The sequence below is a fragment of the Apteryx mantelli genome, chromosome 1 (genome assembly GCF_036417845.1).
Source record: "Apteryx mantelli isolate bAptMan1 chromosome 1, bAptMan1.hap1, whole genome shotgun sequence".
Lineage (NCBI taxonomy): Eukaryota > Metazoa > Chordata > Aves > Apterygiformes > Apterygidae > Apteryx > Apteryx mantelli.
Genome location: NC_089978.1, coordinates 71,636,478 through 71,659,706, shown reverse-complemented (window position 1 = coordinate 71,659,706; position 23,229 = coordinate 71,636,478). Strand labels below are relative to the sequence as shown.

Here is a 23,229-nt window from a genome sequence, read left to right as displayed (position 1 = left end):
CCTCTACCGTGTCTCCGTGCAAGGCTTTAGGCAAAGCTGCAGCACCAACAAGGTCACTGAGCATGTCTGGGCTGACCAGTGAGTGCTACTGATCCTGAGAAAAACAGTGAGCAGACAACTATGGTAGCTTTTCAAACCACAGGCAATGAGTCAGTAGGGGCACCAGGGACATGGTTTGACAGCTAGCAAAAGCAAACCTGAGATTGCTGAGCAGATATATTTTTTTTCCACTTCCAAAATCACAGTGTCTGCTTGCAATCACAATCACTCTTTTTATATGTGAAGCAACAAAACATGCTCTATAGACTTTGATGTGAAAAGTATACAGGGATCAAAAAACACAGCAGTGATTGTGAAAAGCCCACAGTCACAATAGATGGGAGAAGAGTACTCTATACAGTTGAAGAACATGAAGTCATATGGAGTTACATGAGCCAGAAAAACAGCAATAATGTAAGATTTCTAAACCAGTTGTGCTTGTTGATTGAAGTAGCCAATCCAGAAAACAAGGAAGGTATTTCAGAAGCTAAGCAAAAACAAAAACAGTTGAGAAAGACTTTTTTCATGATTACCTTTTTGTTAGCTGAACTTTAACTGGTGAGAAGTTACTTCACAGCTATGAAAAGCAGTGTCAAATATACATCCTACGATCAGGGAAAAACTGAGCTGGTATGGATCCTACATTATTGTAGGTGTACTGGGAGAGTAATGTTAATTTATTTATTTTTTTACATGGACCTGAATGAAATCTTTGTCTCACCAAGAAGATGAAGTTATTTACTTAATGGCAGTAAATCTTCTCATTTATCTTAGTTTTAATAACCTTCTGACACACAAGTGTATTGCACCCACTTGTTTTAAGAAGCAGGAAAGTGAAATACACTTAGTGGATACAGTTACCTGAGGTATTTCTTTCCTAATCCACCACCAAGATGTGTAATTCAGAATCACAGAAGTTGCGAGGGGCTAGGGAAGAGTCACAAAGCAAAACATGAAAGGAAAGATGGTAAAGAAATAAAGACACCAAAGTTTCAGTTGTACTTTGCATTCTTCCTTGGTTCTTCGTCTGTGTTTAACATCATGATGGTCAGCATTTCTGACCGGCATTAAGAGTTGCTTGAGAAAAAAATGAGACAAGATAGGCTTGTTCTGGACCAGTGATATAATGGAAGAATGGATTACAAATAAATGTGTAACAAATAAATAGATGCACTAGATAATGCTTCTCAGGGAAAAAAAAAAACAAAACTCGTGCATATTTGAAAATGGGATTTAGGAGAAATCAAGTCAACTCAGAAGGAAGAGAGAAAAATCCAACATCACCATTGCACCTCCAAGAAAGAAATTCAAGAGCAAGCCTAAAATCATGCTGCAAGATCATGTCTGCTTGCAACAAAGATGGGATATGCTTAGCCTTTCTTTTTATCTTCTTTTTCTCGGTTCAGTATGTGCATGTAGACTGTGGAATGCTGAATAGAATAAGATTTTGAACCATTAATTCAGGTTAATGAACACACTTATTTTAATAAAAGCAATTAACATCAACTAAGCTTGGAGAGTTCCATTATCTTCACAATGGCTGACCACGTAACAGAAGTACAACTACATATGGGGCAGCAAAATTAATTTTAAGTTGATGTCAGACTTTGAGTACACTGAGCTAAAACCTTCTCCAGCACACATCACTCTACAAGCTGCAAAGGGAAGTCTTCATTTTGGCAAACTCTGTGAGGTTTTTGCACATGATGAAGTCAAGACAATATTTAATGTTATTAATCTAGGTCACAGTGTGGGAACAAGAGAGAATTCAGGGAGAAAGATAAGGGGGCACACGGGAAAAACAGTACGTGGCAGCCAAAGCACACCACCCTTTTGCAACATGAGTAACGAACTAGCTGGTGAAGGCCAGACAGTTTGTTCCAGCTGCACGGCGGAGGAGGGAGCGATACGGAGGTATCACGGTCCGCCCCTGACCACAAAGGGTTGCATCCCAAAAAATAATTGCTGCTCACGGACTAACTGTTGACCTATGGTGCCCCCAGCCTCATTATCCCTGCTTACCATATTAAAAATCACGCCCTTTGCTGCATAATGATATGTAAATAAGGGGGGGGCATACCCCCAACAACCGCGCAAATGGCAATCTGGCCAATGAAGTATGTCTGCCGCGCTTCCACATCCCACCGTCAGCAACTATAAAACAGAGGACAGCTCACTAAAGTTTTTGGAAGGGAAGAAAACTGAACGGCCGACCTGTTCACTGGAGATTGCTGACGAGCGAGCCTCCTTCTCCCTCCCCCAAACAGGGACGCCTCTTTGGTAAGACTTGCGCCTCTGACAAACGTTGGACGTTACCCGGGAAAATATATTATTATTGAAAGCGCTTAATCATTAGTTTGAGCTCATAGAAAGAAAATTTGTAGCAGCAAGTGCATTTATCAACAGCAATTCCGAACCTGTTGTATCTGTCGCTTTAATAAAATCTTATTCTTTTTACTTTGCGAAACTGTCTCAGGGAAAGTCCTCACACAGGGGGGCTCTGGCAGGCAAACATAAATTATAAAGATAAGGAAGGGCCTTCCGTCCCTCCCTTTCGCACGACACACAGTTATAAGTTCCATGTTGGAAAGAAAGAGCAGAGGTTTCAGCAACAACAATATGGATTTACTACACGTTTTCCTTAGTCACAGTCTGGAAGACTTCACTGGGACACAGATAACTGGAAATAGAAAGAACCCAAAACAAGGGTTTACAGTTCACAGGAAAATTTGGGAAGCTTTAATGAAAGATTGCCACTTTTTTTTTTTCTCTCTTCAAAACTTCCCTGGATTCAGAGCTTCCCAGCAAAACTGAGATCTTTGTTGATCCTTCTGGCTGTAACTTTCAGGATCTGTTATCTCAGGGACATTATTTCACCAGTGTCCTGGCAGGGACCAAGCAGAACCCCGCATTTACTTTAAGGACAGCTCATCAAACCTGACCTTTTCAGAAGTGCTGAGCCATTCCTCTTGTGTTCACAGAAAGCTGAAAGATCTCAGGACCTTTACAAATCAGTATCTTGATTAAAATACAAGTTCTTATGAGTAGGCTTCCCAGGGACAGTGGTTTTGGCAGGATGTATGAATAATTGATACAGTTCTTGGCTTGATACCACAGTTACAGGAACAAAACAAAAATGAGGAACTGAATTTAACCATGTAATGCCCTAATGATATGGCAGTACTGCTTGGAAACTTTAACCACCACTGGCTTTCTTAGAAGCTGCAACTGGCCAGGTCTGCACAGCAAGAACACAGCACCCAGGAACAGGATACCTTGCTGCTGCTTGGCAGCTCAGAGCTGCTGCCTGTTTCTTGACATGTTTATGAAACTGGTCTGGGATGAAAGGTCTGTCATTCCATGTTCCACATGGAATTCACAAATTTTTTTGCTGTGTTTTAAAAGATCCAAGAGAACTCCTGAGAGAGAATAAGTAAGCAATCAGATAATGCTTGGCACTCCAATGGTAATTTTTAGATTCATTAGAGTCTCTTTCTCTCTCTCAATATATAGATGGAGAGGAAGAGAGAGAGAAATATTTATAGATATATATAGATATATCCATAGATGGAGATGTATAGAGGCTGCCACCTACTGAGAGGAAGGACATGTATTCCAAGTGCAAAAGTTCCAAAAAGAATCGAAGAAAGATGAGAAAAACAAAAGAGAAAACCAGGAAGTACAAAAGTAAGCCCAAGCAAAACCAGCAGATGTCTTGGTGGACACAGTTTCACATGAGTCTGAAGAGATTTTAGGTATTGCATCTAAATCTACACTTTGGCCCACCAGGTCTGGACAAACATTTTCCATCTCATCAGAATGCCCTCCTTCATAACTTGGCACTTTGTGAGGATGAGCCAGAGGACTTTAGACATAATTCACATTGCTTTTTGAAAATGCGTTACACAGTGCCGACAGTGTGGGGAGGAGGGTTTGATTTTTGACAGCACCAGTCAAGTTCCACTGTACATTCAAAACATCTCACAGATCTTTTATATTTCTTGTAGACCTTTTCAAGGTTGCAAACCTCCAGCAGCAAGAAACATGTTCTCACACTCTGCGAGTGTAGCTTTGTGCCCTGCTTTGCTGCATCAGATCTTGAAAAAAGAGCAGGAGAAAAGGACCCACTGATTAAAATCTCTGCCTGGAGGGACAGAGATCATCTGAAGGCTTTTGCTGTTTCGTGTTGATCACCAAGCTCAGTGAAAACCCTGGAAAAGGGTGACCTTGGTCATCATATCCTGTCTTTTGCTATCACAGACTGATGGCATGTAACTCCTTCCCCAATTATCCGTATAGCCAGACTGTTACAGTTTAATTCCATCATTCTTAAAGTGGAGGAGACCAAAACTGTGCTGGGTAAGACCTTCCCAGCACCTGTGTGTGGGCAGTAATGCTTCCTTGCCCACCCAAAATGCCCTGCCTTAGAGCTACTAATTTTGCAGACACATTATCTTGGTAGTTTACAGTCTATGTCAGCACCATTTGTGACTGATGTGCTTCCCACAGCAGCAGAGGTTAATGAGGACCCAGCAGCTGGCCCTGCCTTTGGCACAGCTGACTTTCAGCCCATTTCCACAATTTTAGGATCATTCAGTTCTCCTCCTCTCTCCTCCCAACTCCTTTGTTATTCAGAGTCTTTAGGACAGTCAGTCGTGAAAACATCAGCAAGCAACCCCAGAACCAATCTTTGAGAAATTCCACTCATCTTGCACTCCAGCCAGATATCCCCGTTTCAGCATTCACCTCTCATCTGGCTCATGAGTTACCTACAACTCTTCTCCATACTCCAGCCTAATAACATTTTCCTTGCTGTTCATCTTTCTATCCACAATATTTATTCAGATCTTCAAATAGGTAGGTGGCAACTCAGAAAGACTATGAGGAAAATGAGCACATCTTCAGAAAATTGCTGCTAAGAGGTCTTTACAGTATTCTCCCCCTTTACAGTCAGAACAGTCATTATTAGAGCAACACCAAACACTACTACCAATAATTAAGATGATTGAGACTTTTAGTCTGAATCGTGGGGCTGAACCTGAACCTCCCACAAGGATCCACCTACCCTCTTTTATAGCATCTCAGTGTCTCCTGCTAAAGCAATTCTTTTTGATCCAAAATGCATATTCTTTTCTTGCTCTTCAAGAAACAGACTTGGACAAGGAACCCCTGCACGGTTTCAGTTCTTGCTCTACTGCCTTTTTTCGTTGTTCCACACAAAGTGAAACAGCTACAGGACATTGGATGTGCTAGCCAGGGAAATAATCTGGCTGAAACTATTTGCCATAAACTGGGAAAAGTTTTGGGAAACTCAAAACTTTTTTACAGTAAAACACCAGCTAAAAAAAAGGCTACTTACTATAACACAATTAGTAGCACTTTAGTGAAGTTTATATGTATAATGAGAACTTGAGGACTACTTTAAAATGTGTTTATTTTTTATGGTTCTACTACATTAGAAAGTTCAGTAGCAGCAGTGCTGTGTGTTTTTTAGGTCAAGATCAGTTAATGGCTTTACTGGTGATATCATGCTTACTACAGGATGACAACATCTTGAAAGCCCTTGTAACTAAGTTCATGGAGCCATCAAAACTAGGATTCCCCTCTCAAAAGCACACTCAGACAATTTGTCTTTTCCTCTTCAATAAATTTGCTTCTTCACTTTCTAGAGTCATTTCCATAATAGAAGACAGTGATTTTTCTAGCATATCCTCAAGTCCTCACATGTTTTATAGCTGAAAGTTTGGTAGAACAGGAGAGGTATGAAATTTTCTGGCACTGCAGTCTGCAAAAGGGAGCTATGCAGTGTTTTCTTAATGATTTAAACAGCTACCATTTTTAACAGACTTCTTAAATAAGTGTTTCAAAACCTTGTAATGTTGTAACGAAGAAAGGCGCCTGGCAGAACCGTTCCTTGAAGCTGTACTTTCTGAGAAGATGAAGAAACAGCACCTTGAGGAAAGGATTCTGCCAATGTGTCAACTTTGATGTTTTTGTAAGAGGGGTTTTCATCAGAAGTTGGCGATTTCTCCGGATTTCATCAGGAGAAATAATTATCTAAAGAGACAGTGCTTTCAAAAGGGCTCATCTCTGACTCAAGATCTGTTGTGAGTAAGCTTGAGTTGCTTTGAGTTCAGCTGTTCTATGTTCAGCAAACAAAACACAGTGTTTACAAACCCTGTAGTATTTTATGCACATTATCAAACCCATTTCAGAAACAGATTTTCCTAGACAGGGGACAAGTTTCCCTGCATCAAAGTGGGTGCAAATTCATCCACACTCTAAGCCAAGTTCTGCTGTGCCTCTGACAAGTGTTCTTATCCATGTTTCACCCCACTCTGCTCAATAACCCTCACCTCTCTGCAAACCTGTCTGTTCTTCTTCCGGCACCCTGATCAATCATGCCCTAGGCTGCTGGATCATGTATTGAGATGGAGGACTTTATTACCCTTTTCTATTAAAAGAAGCTTTATTTTGTACAGAGGCAAGTTGCCTGCTGATACTTCTACAGTAAAGGGTAAGTCATAAGCAGAAGCAGTACCATGACACCAAAGACAGACAATGCATAAAGTTGTACAAAGCCAAGATAGACTGTTTTTACCAGAAGGAGTTCAACTGTATCATGCCAACTGTACCACTGTAGAGAGGCCTCTCAACCATGTGCCTGCTTCCCCCACAGAGGCTGCCCACATCAAAGCAAGCAGCTCTTATGATGTTTCCCAGCAATGTTCAGCCTTCATCACAGTATGTCTCTTTACCTTTCTTTCCTGCAAATACATATCCCACTGTGTACATATACACGCACATATGTATACCTTGCAGCCACTCAGGATAGAGTTAACTCTTTTGCCAGTAAAAGTCTTTGTAAGCCAAGAGCAAAAGGTGTTCTGGACCTTCCACACATCAGGAGGAAGACCAACACCATACATATATGTATAGGCAAAAGCTCCTTAGTGAATAGCAAAAGTGGCGGCAATCACCTCTACACCTTCTAAGGGCCCTTATGAACCTTCACAGGCCATCCAACCATGAGGGATCAGGGCCTGCAGCATCACAGAGAAATATCTGTGGTCAGATGGCGAATCTGAAGCTGTAAGAATATAAGAGCTGTCACAGTGGGTAAGACTGAAGGTCCACCTAGCCCAGTATCTGATCGCTGACAGCAGCCTGCAGCAGATGTTTAGGAAGATGCAAGAACAGGGCATGTGGAGTGTGACCTTTCCCCTCACGTTTTCTGGCAATCCACAATTTAGGTCATCCAGAGCTTCCAGAAAGGGTTGATACAGATCCCAATGACGTTTGGCTTCCAGGAATTTGTTGAAGCCCTCTTTCAATCCATGAATACTTCCAGCCTCTACCACACCCTGTGGCAATGAGTTCCACAGCTTAAATATGTTTTTTATGGAAAAATAATACTCCTTCTTGTACATTTTAAACATGCTGATGATAATTTCACTGGACGCTCTCTAGAGCCTGTAGTGTAAAAGCCAGAAAACACCCATTCTGTATTCACCTTTTCCATACCACCCCAGGTTTTTAGCCATAACTACATCCTCCCAGTGGCAACTCTTCTCTGTACTATTGAGTATTTAACCTTGTCACAGAGGGATGCAGCTCCAGGTTTTCTCTCACTCCTGCTACGCACCTGCATACTTTTTGTAATCCTATACCTCTCTTGAGGTAGATGGCCAGAACTGCACATAACATGGATTTTAGAAGGTCCATAACAATATTTTCTGGTTTGCTCTTTGTTCTCTTCCTACCTCAGTGCAGTCCCAGAAATCCAGCCATGTCTAGTCACTAACAACTTCCTGTTTGCCACTTAGGCTTAATACTGGGCAAAGGCACTTCATGATGGCATTGCATGTCCCTCTGTCATGCATCATCTTCATCTACCAAGTGGCTTAGCAAACAAGGGATGGCAGGTTTGCAAAGAGCAAAGTCTACATGCAGCAGTTCTTGTGTTGGCAGGCCATTGCAGCAAGCTCTACCCACAGACCTAGGAAAGTGGCTTTTGACATAAGGGAGATCTTCCTCTGCTGCACAGCCCATCTGACCCTCGGCACTACACCCAGTGCCTGCTAGCTGGGTACTCTGTTTCTTGACCCTTCCCAGAGGTAGGGCAACCCGATGGCTTCCTTTCTCATTGTCTTCAAATTCAGTTGCTCGCCAGTTCCCTTTTTATATGCCTGACTGCAGGGACCACAAAGTACATCAAGACTTTCTCCAAGCAACCAGGCAGAATTTTAAAAAAGCACCGGTTTTCAGGAGCAGTGGAGCTGCAGGAACAACTCTCGTAGGCCCCAGATGTCCTGTACTTTCTAGGGTGCACCATAGAACATGTGGATGTTTCCAGAAAATGTCCAGGAAGGTGCTGGAGCAACTCGTCATGGGACAACTGACCAGAATGCAGAGCATTTATTGGCAACCCACACGCAAGTGGGACATACTGAAATGAAAGCTATGTATATTGATTGCAGAACAGAGTGTACTGTACATACTCTACTCACGCAACCGTATGGAGCTCCAGCACAAATATGCAGCTGCAAATGTAGACATGCCTCTGAGAATGATCTCATTTTTGAAACCAAAGGGCTGTGGATTCACCCCTTGCACCATTTTGTGCCAAACTTCATGCTTTGCACTCTGGCGCATAAGGCAGGTCTCAGGTTTTCTACGTGAAAGAGGTAGGCATAAGGTACCCAGAGTTCATTGTGCAGAAGGCATCTGTACAGTACACAGATTCAGTAAAAATGCTTGTGAAATAAGACCCTGTGACTGTGTTTACTTAGGCAACATCCCTGTGCAAGTATTCATTGATCTGTTTTCCACAGGGGCCGTCCCAGATTGCGTGTAGCCTGCCCTGTTCCGGAAAAATTGCCACATACCGAGAAGCTTGAACTTGCTTCCTCTTTACAAACCTGATTTTGACAAACATGCTACTCTCTTTGACAACAAAATCTCGCCCTGTTTGACTTGGTCTAAATTTCAACCAGTTCACTCCCAGGGGAAGTCAGCAACGCTGAAGAGTGAGATGATGGGACAGCACCTGAGAACAATTAGAATCTGCTTTTGGAAATGTTTCCTGGTAAATACCAGGCCAAATGGCCATTAATAATTGCACCTGTCATAAATTTTAATATGGCCTATTGATGTATATTTTCAAAATTTTCTGCTGTCCTTGAGATACAGAAGTTTGGAAAACCTGGCTCAAATTACTAATTATTACTTCTTGCAGGATATCAGTTATGATCATCATTGCCTACATGTTTTTCCCTAACAAATATGACAAGGAATTTTTTCCACACTGTAGGATGCTTCCAACCTACATTTCTCCAATTTTGGTAGATTTTGGAAGTGTTTCCCTTTGATGACTTCAGTCATCTAAGAGTCTGCACAAAAGTACTGACAGCCAAGAAATGGCAGTTAATGTGAATGGCAGACACCTTAACATTGCCCTAAATATGACCCAGAGCATTGGCCTTTCTTAACAATAACCCAGCAGTGTTGGGGTGACCTACTGGAAAGCAATGCATTTCAGGATATGACAACACAGATGCCTAGTTTCAGGGCTCAGCACCCATCACAACATGGTGGGGAGAGTAGGAGAAGCGAGGATTTTCCTTAATAGCACATCAGTTTCAAAAACAACTAGTGCAACTGTGGACATGCAGTTTTAAGAAATAGAGGTCACTGTTTCCAGACATGATCTACAGGTGAGAAAGAAGAGTTATGAGCTCTCGTTATCTAGTCTGGATGGTAGCATAATCAGTTCAACATAACAGAATGTATCAACAGAAACTGTTGGGCTTTTTAAAAAAAATTATGCACCAACTTTCCTGTCTAATCATTTCCTTCCAGCAGCTGGAGCTGAAAGAATATCCTATTCAATAGTCATTCCTGCTGGTAAGGTTATGGGTATTGAATCAGTGACTACGCGCATCCAACTAGTCCAAGTCTAACTGTATTTTGAATGCAAGTACACTGGGGAAGAAAGCAGTAGAAGCGGACACACAGTGCAGTTTGTCATGTCAGTATTTAACTTACCTCTCCTTTCAGCCCTAATTCTTCTTTCTTCTTTCTTTTTTTCCTTCTTTTTGTTGGACTCTTCTCTCCACTTTGCCAAGTTTGAATACGTGATATAAAATTGATGTTTTCCAATGGGTGGTCTTGTTCTTTTTTGATCCACTGTTAGTTTTCTTTTTGTGAAAGATTTAATCAACGTTTCAACAAAAAAGACACCATGTATCATTTTGCCTGTCTCCAGAAATAATAATTCTCTTCCCCATCTGTGATCCACAATAAATATTCATTTTATCATGTATCCAGAGGTTTATCAGCAGTATTAGAGACAGGCAACTTACAACTTGAAATGTTTTCCCATTCAACGTTAAAGAAAAACATACACTTTGCATCAAATATGACCCTATTTATTTTAGAAAAAAAAAATCCAAGTTTCATAAAGTTTTTTACAGATCTCCTTTATCATTCTATAGGGTTAGCAGGGTTCAGTTCCTCTTCCCCAGTTTATACCATATATCTTGGTCTCTCAGCAAAAAGACAGCTGGTACCATCTGTTTGTGCAAAATGCTGCTTACACTGCTAACTTAACAAGCTCTGTTTTAAAATGCTTGCTCCCTCCCCTCCTTTCTCGTATCACACACTGTTCACTTCAAGGATGCCATGCTTTCCTTAAATATGTCTCAAATACATCACTTTTTAAACATAATTCCCAGCACTGATCAAATAAATAAGTTTCAGTCCATCAGTTTAATTAAGTCTCAGCACATCAGCACAGACGTGGGGGGGTTGTCCATTGACGTATGCACCTGCTCATGCACCCTTGTGCAAAAACCTTAAATAGAGACTCAAATCTAAACATTAGGCCTAAACAACTGCAAATGAGGGAAGTGACAGAATCTGAATCTGACCCTGTCCCAGAATTACATGTCTCAGCACTATCACCAGCCACGGGGAAACCTCCAACAATCAAGGCTAACCAGCTTTGCTTCTCTAGCCCAGCTCTTGTTGTGCAGCATAAACCATTCATACTATTCTCTCAATGAGGAAAAGTCTAGGTTTCTAGACAGGGTTCATTTAAGGTAGCATTTTCACTTTCTTGCAGCATCTAAAGTGTTTTTTTTTTAATATAATAAAAAGGTTTACATCAATTTTCTTTGAGTAAAGCAATATAAAACATGCGAAGTATCTTCCTGAAAATCTACTGACATTTACACTTGTGCTCTTTTAAGATTGACATATGAGCTCACAGTTGTACAGTATCTGAGAAATAACAGACATGCTAGTTGCTATACCTGGAGATCAGAAACTTAGCAGAGAACAAAACACAAGATCACTGTAGTTCAGGAAGACCTCTGGTAAATAATAGCAAAATGGACTACAAACCTTCTGTTTCAAATCACAAAAAAATAAAACTATTTAACCTATGAATACCAAGCATTCTGCAATAGCAGAAAGTATTAACAAGTGTTTGGTTACTTTAGTATGTTGTGGACAGCATTATCAGGTCAATACATCACAAGCTTGCCTTGCAGAATTAGGAATCATGTTCTTCCAAACTGGATGAATCTGACACTTAAATTTTGTTCAGTAGAAGTAGTTTGAAGCTTTTAAGTGTAGTAAAGTGAGAATTTTAATCTTCTAACATGACAAAGACAGCAGAAGGGGTTCCTAACACATTAAACCGATAGGACTTCAGACATAAACTTTGATTTTTTTTTTTTTTTTGGAAAAGATAGAAAGAAGAAACTGAAGGAGAAATTAAAGGGATGTCTCCAGCTGTACTCTGTGTCTTTTTAGGGGCTGTTCCTTGCCTGACTTCTGCAGGCAGCATCATCACTCCAACCCCTCAACTGGCAACACATAGGCTTAAAAGATCTTACACAGGTAAGATGGGGAAAATACAAGCTTTTGATGCTGAGCCACAGGTAAGTGTGCATGGGTAACAGTTCTCTCTTTGAGATTTTTCTGCCACAATACAAATCACTTAAAGAGAATGCAAGAGTACTATATTCTGTGTAAGGGACTAATACTGTCCATTTAAAATGTAATACATTTCTACTGAAAAAGGATTGTTCCCTGTTGTCCATTACTAAGAATTTACCTAAATTAATTGTCAAAGTACCTAGACAGCAGCAGCCTTCACAGATCCTTCCAAGAAAAGTGTTTCTACTTTAGGAAGACCACAACGGACATCCCAAGTGTGGGAATTAATTAAACTGCTTTCTAATTGTTGATGAATGAAATTTTATTTTTCTCAGAGGCCTTTTCAGAATAGGCTTAACTGGTAAAAATCTTATGAATTCAAAAATAAATACAGTCACCATTAAACCTTTTTGAGGCAAGATATATGAATTCACAGCCTCTTCATACTTGCATCCTGACAACACATACACACGGATAACAAAACCTCCACTCCCAAATACCTCTCAAGTCTCCATGGTCTGTGTGAAAACTCTCACTCTCAAATGGCAAAAAAATGTACTTTATCTGAGACATGAACCCCTCCAGGCTGTGGCTTAACTTAGTTCATCAAGAAAAAAAGGGGGAAAATACTGGCAACATGCAGAGTGGTCAAGATACTGCAAGAAGTAGAATTTGCCCATCTTGACTAGAAGTATTTACATAAACAACACCAATGTGCTTCAGCTGAACAGCAAAAGGCACACTTTATTTTTTTTACCTCTGACACCATCCTGACATCCAGAAGTATTAACCGCTGCTGCATCTGCAAACTGCAGATTTGTCAGCACCTCCCCACCTATTTTCATTGCACAAAACCTGCACAAGAACCTGTGCAGCCTGCCAGCAAATTCCTTCAGCTCCAGTCTTACTGGAAGCCAGATACACTTTTCTATGGGCATCTCTTTATGAGAATAGCACGTGCTGGAGCGAGATTAGAACTTGCAAAATGGGCTTGCTTAATAACGCCACATTTCAAATCCAAAGGAACTTCTAGGCCTTTGCATTCAGTGTTTGAGAAATGTCAGCATGGAAAATGCTTTCCAGAGAAAGTAGTCAAGAAGGCTATTACGAAATGTCATTAGTCAGGCCTCAGAGTTACCACAGCCAACCTGAACCCAAGTCACGTACATGAAGTTATAGCATTTGCTGATATACATTTTGTAAACAGATGGCCTATTTAGGAGCAAGAGTTGGATTTGGCCTGTTCAAAACCCCTTTTGCAGCTTCATCCCTTCATGTAACTCCTCTATTATTTGCACAAATTTCCATATCAGCCCAAAGCTGTGTGATTAAAAGGTAGAGTTTTGGCCTATCTTGGGGAATTTTGTACTGGAATGAGCACACAGTAATACACTGCAGTGCAGAAATGAAATCACAGTGCCACACAGAACGCATTTTTGCTAGAAGGAGCAGGAGCTGCATTCACTGAAAAATCTTCAGTGTAGAATTGCTTCAGCCCATCACATTGCAAAACAAACATTGCTTTGGGCAGAAACAGAAGTAGGGTAGTAGTTATTTCAGACACTCGGATGTTAGATCAGTACAAGAACTCTGGAGGCAAAGATATGAAGGATGGACCGAGGCATCAAGGAGGAAAAGCAGCTGCAGGAGGGAATGGAACTAACACCACTTTTCCACAGAAGGTTAATTTCACAGAAGCTGCAAAAAGCCAAACTTCTAAAACTTCTGAGATGTTAGGAGTCCTGCAGGCCCTAAAGGCATGATTCCCAGAGGGAAAAAAGCTGCTTCCCCTGAAGTGGAAGCAGTCAGGTTTGCTAAGGGACAGGTCTTTACTGTGCAATGGGATCTGATACAGAGAGACTCCCCTAACTGGTGGAAACCTCCTTGGAAGCCCCCACAGTACAGCACAGAGCATGCAGCCTCACCAGCTTAGGCCTGGCTTGATGCCCTGAGACTATGGAGCATGGCCCTATCCAGCACCCAGCCCCAGTGCAGCTGGCATGCAGCCCCTGGTGTCTCAGCACCCTTCCCTAGGAGCATCGAGAGAGGAACTTGACCTCACCATGAAAACAACTCCCAGTCCCTGGGAAATCATGCCTTCCCTGCATTCAGTGCTGTTACTGCAAAAGAATGGGAACAAGATCTGAAAGCCAGTCATTTAACTAACGGGAATAAGAGTGTGGTGCACTCAGTACTACTAGAAATAAAACTAAAACCGAAAGGGTGACCTGTTCATAGAATGGGAGCAAAATAAAAACAGCAACTTCACTTGGCTCATTTTCATGAGGAGGTCCATCTCTTTTCCTCCTGCTCCCTGTGGCTGAGCTGCAAGGTGGAATAGGTAAGGCCTGGCTCACAACAGGCTCCCCTGGCCAGTGCTTGCCAAAACCAAATCCCTCACCACGGTCTAGGTTGCCCTTTGCAACAGTCCCTCACAAGGAGAGCTGAAATTCCTTCTACATGATGCACAGGAGTCTCAGGGCACTTTACGACCTTCCACAGGGAGAGTAGGTAAAGGCCCAGGCGGACTTGCTGGTGTTATTTATCTGAATTAATTTTCATTGTCCTGAGGTATTTTGGAGTGCGGTTGACTTGAGAAAGGAGCAGAGATTTGCAGATTTCTTCCAGTTTACACTCTAATTTCCTACAGAATCCAGATTCATAGATTTCACTTCCAGGCAACAGTTCTGACTGGAAAAGGCATAAGGGAATGTTTTAACCATTAGTCCTTCCCTAAACCCTCTATTCTGACTGGTCTTTTCAGAACAAATATTTTGTTGCAACGAATCTTAACTGTAAACTGATCCCAGGAGATCAATATCTCGGATCAATTTCAATTAAAAAACACAACTGTGAGGCATTTTCTGTGAAAACATGAAAAACAGCTCTGAATAATGATCTGTCTGAATCGCAGCTACATGCACATGTGCAACAAGAAACACAGGGGATCTTTTCCCCCTTTTGCCCACATGCTGCGGTGCCCACCTTCCATGTCACCAATGCAAAGAATTTCTCTTTAAAAGCTCCCAGGCTGTATGTCATGGGAAAGCTTCTTTGTCAAGCAGAGTGGGTGGAAAAGTCTATTTCACACCATTTCCCAAAAAAAAAAAAAAAAAAGAAGAAGAAAAAAAAGAGAGAGAGAAGGATATGAGCCTTGTACTTCTATACAGAAGATGCATCTTTAAAGGCAGTGAATAAATCATCTTCCAAAGACAACCTTGAGAAATAGACAGCAGAAATGGCACAATCACCCTTTTTCCTCCTTTCACCCTAAACCTCTCTCTGTTCTGTTGACCGCACATTTTCCCCTTAGGAGACAACCAGCTTATCTCCTCTCTAATTAACAGCCATCTCCTGCAAGCTATCTTTCCTCTCAACAAGTCTGAGGCAGCCAACTGAACTCAGAGGCCTTGTTCTCCGTTCACATTTGGCCCACCTGAGGAAGGGCTTGTGTGCTTGGCAGAGTCTCTGAGTTATTGTTTTTTTCCCAGAAATATCCGTTGTTCTAACAAAAAATATCACCCCAGCCTACAAATCCTGTCTGGTAAACTCTTCAACAGCTGTCACACCGCCTCCCATATCCCAGCAAGGACCAGCATGTGTTGTGCATAACATTTTTCCACCCACTGAGCGTGCCACACTACTGGTATGTCTTTTCCTTTTACTGAGGGGCCGGGGCATGGGATCAGATGTAAATCTCCCCAGAAGTTTTCAGGCAGTCACATCAGCCAGCATTACTACTTGTGAAATACTACCCTTGTCATCCAGTGCCTCTTACCATCTGTCTTCGTTCTTCTCCACGTTTGTCCTTTTCAGACCATCCTTTGCCAGCACAGCTGTTTTGCTCATTCTGCCATTTCCCCTTTATTGAGGGCACCTTTGGCTCTTGCTGTTGTTCACAGAAGAAGCAGTTTGCTCTGGTAGAGATGTTGAGATGAAAAAGATTTGTGACATCTATTGTTCCACCTTTCATGTTTCTAAGTGAATTCATATGTTCATCTGTTCATTGACTTATTCATATGTGCTGGTCAGCTCGATCATTGCCAGTAGTTTCATTAAACCAAGAGAATTTGGTTTCTGCTTTGTTTTCAGATCCCTCCTCAACTTCTGTAAAAAGTGTTACAGTAAACCCGCATCAAAACTGGAGCATTTTGTAGCTAAAGCTGGAATTGAGCTCTGCTCTGGTGTCTCACATATACCAATTTGATTATTCCACGCTACCCATTGACCTCTGAAAACCCAACAGCCACATTGGATCTGCAGTTCCATGAGAGAAAGGTAGAAAGCAAACAGTTCTGACAGTGAAGGAGTAACCTTAGTGTGAGCTCACTTGCCTCTGTTAATTAAAAGAAATGGAGAACACAGCATCACTGTTATCAAGGGCATTGCTTGATAAAGTTTGGAAGCACTGCATTTTTGTGGAGGCCCTGAGGGTGCAGGCAAGACTGACCACTGTGCCTTGGAGAATGCAATGTGCTGGTCTGCAAGGCAGGACTGTCAGGATGGCTTCAGTCAGATAACCCATCTTGCAAGAATAGCCCTCGCTGCTTCGTGAGCATGAGAAATGAATGGCTACATATAGAGTAGCTTAAGAACCAGAACTAGGCCCACCAAAGCCAAAAATAAGTGAATGCGGCTTTAAAAAAAAAAACTACCAACAAACTTTTTTTCCAGTTCTCAGGGTGTTTCCAGTGGGGTTGCAAAGCTCTGCCTGATGACTTTGTGAGGGGATGCATTGCAGGGGCAGGGCGGGGGGGGGAGGGATTCACCTGATCACCACAGAAACCAACATCTCTGTTATTCAACCTTGGCATTCTTAGTAGCCACTGTTACAAAATAGGTGGTATTACAAAAGACATTTACCACCTCTCATGTCAAGAGTTAAAAAAGGTCAGATGAATGATGCTTGATGCCCTACCCCCAGAAAATCGGATTTCACCCTTCTGGCTTCTACCAGAGATCCTCCCAGCCCATGTAAATGTCTGTGGGCTTGTTGCTGTGAGCTCTTCTCTTCTAGGCACCCACCTGAAATACATGTGACTGGTCTGCAGCCCTCAAGCTGCAGCTGAGATCTGTAGGTGCTGTGGTCTGAAGGTAACTAAGGGCTTCTCACATGGGGCAGCTAATAAGGCACCCAGCATCTCATGAGTGAAAACACTGGCTAGCTGCATCATACTGTTTCAGTTCTTCATATACAGAAGTCAGAAGGGGCTATGAATTTTCCATCCGAATCTTTCTTTTAAATCAGAAAATTAATTTGCCATTTAATTGATACTTCTCATAGAAAACCTTCTCATCCTGTAAAATATATGTATTCTGATTAAGGAAAGTGAGAGGTAAATTTCCTTTAAGGTCAGTTTGATTGAGACAGAATATTATGTTTAATCAATACATTCTGAAATGCTTAATCAATGCCATAGAAATTACAGAACATTTTCTGATCAGCACTTTGTCTAATAGGACTCCCACTTAGCGCATGGGCTTTAGAAGTATACCTGCCCCCTCAAAAGCATACATGTCACCTAACATAACACATTTCCTTCAAACTTTTTGAGCTGGGCTATGGCCACTGACAGAGAAGCTATCATCTCAAAAAGTGTGGCATGTAGGGAGCAATGTGAAAATACATTCAAAATTCAAACTACAAGTAACATAACGACATGTTGGAGGTTGTTATAGCAGACAAAAAATATATATATTACAAAATCAGGAGTGAAGAAGTTAGTTTTGACCAAGTACTGTAATGTTTCACTTTGACTTTTCTGAAATAAAATGCTTTTAAAATTCCTTTCCAAAAAAATTCAAGTTTACATTCCTTATTTCAAGCAAGGACAACCAGAAAAACATAAAAATACTTCTAATGATAACCTTCCCATTTTACAGGAATGTAGAGAAGCTCATTAGTATTTGGGAATCATAAGTTGATACAACCTATGAGAAAATGGGCACTTTGGATGACACAAAATAAGACAGATATATCAGGCTCCAAACTAATTAATGAGGATAAAGAAAGTTTTTGAATGCTCATCCACCCAGTGAGGACCATCTGTTGTGCAGTAAATAAGGCACTTTAGGAAAAGTTCATAAATGTAATTAAATGCTGAGCAGTAGTAAGATGTGTCTGGGCTAAGGTTAAGTTAGTAACATTAGCCCTGGAATTTTCCAATTTTTCAGCTTTTTTTTTTTTATTTCTGTTTTTAAAGATTTGTATTACAACATGGGCTGGGTATGTTATGCAAGGCAGTTCGCAAACACACGCAACAGATGACAAGTTCTACACAGAAGAGAACACGTCATGACGAACGTGTGAAAACCTCCCATGGGATGGAGGTACCTAAACCAAGTGTGCACTTCCCTCAAGGACAGCCAAGGCATCTGAGCTGCCCTCACTGGGCTGGGAACCCCAAGCACCCGGGCAGCAGTGGCTGGGAGCCAGCCGTGACACCAAAGGGCAGCCAGAATAGCGCGAGGCTTTGGTGGCAGCACCTGGATCGCTGCCTCCACAAATATGCCTGACCAGACTGGGTCATTCATAGAGAGGTAGTGCTGGAACAAACCTGCAACTAATGTCCTTGCTCTTTTGCTCTAGCTACTATGTGATATAGGCAAAACTGACTTCTGTCTCGATTTTGGGTTGTCACTCGTAACATCTGAGTTTGTAAATTGGTACCAGTAGAAAGTTACTCTCCTGCTGCAAAGTCTTCGATATCGTCATTCGTAACATGCTGCCACATCAGGTCTCCTGATTTCATGAGCAGATTTCGGGGTCCCTTGCACTCCAACTCTGGCTCCAGGATTGCTGGGCTTCTTGTGGCTCGGCTGCTCACCTGCCACATTTTACAAGGGGCCTTTTAAAGCAAAGTGACATATCGATGACTGTTTGTCTCAATATTGTAAACTGAAACCTTCCAAGTTCAGATCTCTTGGCACTGGGAGTTGATGCTGGAATGCTGTTAGCCACTCCAAAGTGCGTATTCTTGCTCTGAGTTAGGGCCCCCAATTACCAATTTACCAAATCCTTATCTAATATGAAGCATGTGAGTAATTCTGTTGAAACTGGTTGCTGGGCTTACATGATTGATGGTAGGCACGGGTTTATACGCTTCACTGAATCTGAGTTTAAATGATGCCACTAAACAGCTGGGCAACATGAAATAAATCACTTCATAATATCCCTGGTGTTTTCACTAGTGTAAAACTGGGATCCTTCCCACCGGCACATCTTGAAAAGCACTATAAAAATGTATTTATTTGCATCACAAATAATAGATAAATTCATGCTTAACTTGAATTACTCAATTTAAAAATACGAGCAAAAGGAAAAACCATCACAGAAGTATAATAATGATAATTGCACCTTAATTACCCATAACTGATTCTTTATGCCCTGAAATAATTTATTCTCCTTTTATACTTGTCTCTGATATCCATTAGAGTCATTACAACTGCGAGTCTATAATTACATTCTCTGCATTTTAACATTCTGTGCTGGTTTGTGCTCTCCTCTTATCTTTCAGCTAATTTCATTACAGAAACACCAGGAAAATTTCCATATGAATTTTCCAGAAGTTCTTGTGATTTGATTTGGGCACGTTTAGGACTTAATGAAGCCAGTCCTCAGGACGGAGCTTTTGTGCACGCACACGACTCACTCCCCAGCCACTCCACATGGCCTCTGCATCACAGCAGGCTCCATCACGAGGAAGTCTGCCTCCAAGTCCAGAGCTGCATTTACAGATACTCCTGGCCCAAAACACTGTGTTTGCCTGCAACTTGCATCTCCCACCTACTTTTGATAAGCACTGTAAGGGCTCTTCTAGGAGAGGACCCAAGTCTGCTTTTCTGCCTCGTGTCCCCAGCAGTAGGAAACACGGGGCTGCCAAAAGCCAGGAACCCCTCCATGTTGCGAGTAAACATGCTCTATGCCATATACATGCATGTGTACACTCAGCACCAGTGAAAAATTCAGTAAATTCATTGCAACACAACAGAAGACTAAAAAGTCAATTCCCTCAATGCTTTGCTTTCTCACAGGTCTACTCTTGCTAATGGCTTTCTGTCTGACTTACCAAAGGTTAATACGTATGAACATCTGACCCAAGAAACCAATCCTGGTGGGCTACATTTTTATCACCTAGACCAAAAGTCAAGCAAGTCAAGCAGCACCCCAAGGGGATAAGTCGGTTTAATGGTTAAGGTGAAAGATTTCTAACTAAAACCTCCATTTTCTTACTACAACTTTGACTCACTAAGAGCTCCCAAACATATCATTTACCCTCTTCTGTCTTTCAGCTTCCCTTACTTGTGAGACTGGAGTCTTGCTAATTATACCAACGGGCATCTACTGAAAATTGTCAGTAATCGGTCTGTGACAAAAGCCTAGGCAAAAAGTATTTTACAATTCCTTCACTCTAACAGTTGTTTCATAGCCAGAAAAATATTGTACCATGGCTAACATGGTGTGGGCAAAATGACTTAGGAGATGAAAATATTAAATTGAAATGGAAGTGTGGTAGTGCCTTTTAATGGACAAATTATGTTGAATGACAAGTATGAGGTTGGGCAATAAAAAATTCACACAGAGGGTAGGTTCAATTCGAGTTGGAACAAATTAATCTTACTTTCCCATGCCACATATTTACCCCATAGAACCACAGCAGCCTGAGAATGAAACGTTAAACTCAGTTTCCTGTTATAATTTAACAAAGCAAAAAACCCTGTAATTTCCTCAACTGGAACGGGCACATTTTTATGGAGTCGGGGATCTATTTTCTTAAACAACAAAACACCTTCCTCCCTACTTTTCTAAACAATAATAAACTAGGGAGAACAAGATTAGGATAAACCAGAGAGAGGAACAACAAGAAGAAATAAGATGCTTGGCATTTCTAAAACAAACCTTTTACCCTTTATTGGAGAATATGTTCTGTGGAGCGACGTGATCATGGAGAGAAAATTAAGTGACTGCAATTCCCTGATGTCCTTTAATTCCCCCAACCAGTCATCTCCACAGCAGCTCACACTGCAATACTGGTGCATCAGACTGCTTTTCCATACCTCCCTCAGCAGTACAACATTGCAGTGATTAAAAAAAAAAAAGAGAGAGAGAGAGACAAATCAAAAGAAGACAGTTGTTTCCAAGCCTTCCCTGCTTTAATGGGCAAGTAATAGGCCAACATCTGGGTGCTGGAGCTCAACAATAAATTTGCACATACTGGAACAGAGCTGCAGCCCAAATTTTTACAGCTGCTCCACAGACACAGCTCTTTGAACTTACATCCTTTATATGCACCAAAGTGTCCCAGTAGGCAAGGGACCCGCATTAGATGAAGCTGAAATCCTGGCCACGAGGCATGTTCCTCATAGGGCAAAACAAGTCTTCGCATAGTTAAGTTCCCAGAATTGCTTCCCCGCTGGAGTACTTGTGATTTAAGGGCAAAGTAGAAGCTAGCAGCCAGTAAAACAGACCAGCAATGACAAGTGTTTATGGAATACTACAGAAGAAATACTGCACAATGCAGCCAGAATTTAGTGCTGATTTTTCTTCAGTGATGTTGGGAGGGTGCCTGTGTAACAGGCACAGCTTGTGGGCTCTGCCACGTCAGAGGCACTATCCGCAGTAACTGAGACAGATGCCTCGGCTCCCAGGGAGACGGTGACAGGGCACCAAACACTGAGGTGGAAACACATTTGCACTATGATTATTAGCAGTCTGCTGCCTTTGACCATTCTGATACAGCGAAGTCCCATGTCGAACACAGCTCTTGCTCCTCTCTCTGCCATAGGCTCTTTTCTTTCATTTGAAGTTGTTTCTTGTACAACTTTCCTCTTTTTTAGCAACATGACAGTCTCCATCCCAGACAATAATGTAAATACAACCTGAAGAACTAATGAGCTCCCTACACAAAGAAGGGTCCGCAGAGGTAAACTTCCCCCCACATAAATTCCTATACAATCCTATTTCTCCAGCATGTGTCTTTCAGCAAAGCAACCCCTGAAAAGGGCTGCCTCTGTATCTTTTCTGATTTGCAGTTAATTTCAAGCTCATGTTTAAGTGTTCTTTACTTTTCAGCACTAATATTTAACTTGCATTTCTATAAGCTTTGTAAAAATTTTTCCTAGTGGTCCCTTTAGTGTTTGATCATTTCTTTCTCTGGATGACTACTGCAGTTGTTAATTTTAAATGTGCACATACTCTTTTGTTGTGCAATTTACTCATTTCTGTTCTGTGTATATCCCTCCTCCCCTCACAAGATACTTCTGTGGGCCTGTCTCATCACTGCTATCTACACAAGTCCCATGGAGGAATAATACCTGCTTCACAGTTTCAGATTTTCTAATTTTTATTTCCTTCTTCTTGGGAATCAAAGAAACCGTGAAGATTTCCCATATTCTCCGTTGCCTCTGTTAACACCCACTATGAGGCTCACACCACAAACTTACCACTGTGATTGCTGGTTTCGGTTACATACAATAGCTTTTGCCCACAAAGAGGAACATCTCATACTTATCTCCGTGGGTGGCAATGGTGTTTGACGATGCTAAATATGTTCTACTTCAGGGAAGTCTTCAAAAGGTTAAGAATGACTGAAGAAAACCACCAGGTCTGGAGCAGCAACTGGACTGGAGCCAACAGCAGCCTGACTTGCGGTTTGTTGTCCTGCTCATTTTTTAAGCTCAGTTGCCCTCGGTATCTAGTACTCGCAGAAGCGGAAAGCTGTGAGGCTCAAGGATTTCAGATACCTTTGTCTATAGGAAGCAAGTGAAACACAGAAATATTTTTCAACTTACAACACACCTCTTGCCTTCTGCAGACGAAAACGAGAGGAAAGCCAAGAGGCCAGGAACACATACTTCCTCTTCTCCTAGCAGAGACACCAGCCTGTTCGGAAGGAAACGTCTACTGCTTATCTCCACTTAAGAAAACAGATACAGCCCATGGTGGAAAAACATGTGCAGAGGCCCACAAAAATCCAGACAGTGCAAACAGCTGCTTTATATCAAACCTGCTTAGTATTCAAGGCTTACTACTTGGAAGGCTTTGATTTTTATGGAGCCGTGCTATTATACCATGCAAAAATCTGGCTCAAGACTTCATCACACTCTCACAGCCATAAGTAATCCTAGTTGTTCAACATCACATGTCTCAAAGTGGTATGGTGGGAGGGAATATTCACAACACATCCAGGTTCTCCTTTATGCAACTTCTTGTTTCTGAACCACTGGGCTGAAAAAGTTTCCCAG

The 23,229-nt window shown here is 41.6% G+C and overlaps 1 long non-coding RNA gene across 1 annotated transcript; it reads left to right on the top strand.

Moving 5' to 3' along the window:
• Window positions 1-2,242: 2,242 nt before the first annotated feature.
• Window positions 2,243-22,742, top strand: LOC136991680 (uncharacterized). Its single transcript, XR_010883896.1, has 3 exons — window positions 2,243-2,319; window positions 11,860-11,946; window positions 22,547-22,742. It is a non-coding gene; the product is annotated as an uncharacterized lncRNA (long non-coding RNA).
• The last annotated feature ends 487 nt before the right edge of the window (window positions 22,743-23,229 follow it).